This window comes from Galeopterus variegatus, unplaced genomic scaffold (assembly GCF_000696425.1).
Source record: "Galeopterus variegatus unplaced genomic scaffold, G_variegatus-3.0.2 Scaffold48287, whole genome shotgun sequence".
In the NCBI taxonomy this organism is placed as follows: domain Eukaryota; kingdom Metazoa; phylum Chordata; class Mammalia; order Dermoptera; family Cynocephalidae; genus Galeopterus; species Galeopterus variegatus.
The window spans coordinates 1-1,385 of record NW_007774398.1 but is presented as its reverse complement, the minus strand read 5'-3'; the positions used below and the strand labels follow the sequence as shown (position 1 = coordinate 1,385).

At 36.3% G+C, this 1,385-nt stretch overlaps 1 pseudogene; it reads right to left on the bottom strand.

The window, feature by feature from the left end:
* Window positions 1-669: 669 nt before the first annotated feature.
* LOC103584261 lies at window positions 670-1,380 on the bottom strand (annotated as a pseudogene).
* Window positions 1,381-1,385: the final 5 nt, after the last annotated feature.

The window sequence follows — 1,385 nt, the reverse complement described above, 5'->3', positions numbered from 1 at the left end:
TTGGCTGCACTTGCATTTACTTAAAACATTTTTTTCTAGTTTTTTTTCCTCCTTTTTAAAATAATGAAAGTAGAGTGCATTAGTGTGAAAAATTCTGATTCCTGACTTAGACCTTGGTGATTGTGACAAGTTAACTTATCTCAGCTAAATTCTCACTGGAGGATTTCTAGAGTGACTAGATCAATTCCAGGCCAAATCAAGGGTTTTGGTTTTGTTTTGTTTTGATGGTCAAGCAAGATTGGTGGTCTTTACCTGGTGTTAACAAAAAAGGCTGTAGTTTAGTACTAAAGCCTGCAGTTAATGGTGACCCTTCTCTCCAGGCAGAGTAAATAAAGAGATCTATGAAATCTAAAACAAAAACAAAAAAGCTACAAGAGATCAGTGCAAACAGCATGTGAGTTCAGCCCACTGAAAGCTGGTATGCACCTCTGTATTTCAGCAAGGGCAGGCAAACCGAAATAAATTGCTTTCCTACTGACTTGAATACACGGTATGTTTTTCCTCCAAAAATCTTGTCAATGGTTGCATTTCATTGTACCTAGTAAAATATGGAGTCATCCCTCATAACAAAATCACCACAGTTTTCATGAGAAATATTATACATAAGACATTCAGAATCATTGATTGCTTTATGGTTGTCTTTTTTTCCCTAAACATTTATTTAGGTGTTTGAGTTTCTTGTATTTTTTCTTTTACACTCGATACAGGCTGTTTGAAAATTATTTCATTATCTTTGTCATCATCATTCATTTCCACCACTTCAGATTCTTGTTTCTCCAAAAATGTTGGTATACAGACTGGTGTGGGGCCCTGGCTATCCACAGTCTTCTCAAGAGTGTTAGGAGTGGCTAAAACCTTCTTCTTCTTAGGTAAAACCTGGCTATTTGTAGATTTCTGAAAAATCAGTGTTTGAAAATTTTTCCTTTTTCCATAAAATCAATGAAGGAAAATTAGAATCAATTCCTTTTTCAGCTATTCTCTTCCTGAGTAATTTATTTTTAAAACACTTCTCCATCCGTAACTTTTGCGGAAGTGTCTGATTCTGATTATACTGTTTCACTGCTGGATATGAAGGTTGTTTAAATAAAACATTCCACTCTTTAAAAAGTTCTTCATGTACCTTTTCAGGTGGCAGAAGACAGCACCGCAAGAGTCTTTCACCAAAAAGGTAGTTGTTCATTGTTTTGGCAACTATCTTGGCAACATCTTCAGACTCAAATTCCGCAAAGGCATAGCCTCTGCTGTCCTTTTACTTCTGGACAGTCTGAGTTTTGTAACAGGGCCAAACTTGGAGAAATATGCTCAGATCTGGGTTTCATAAAGAGCAGATTCATAAAGGACCCTGTAGATTACTCCAGGAGTAAGTTTTTCTTGCTCGTGTTGCT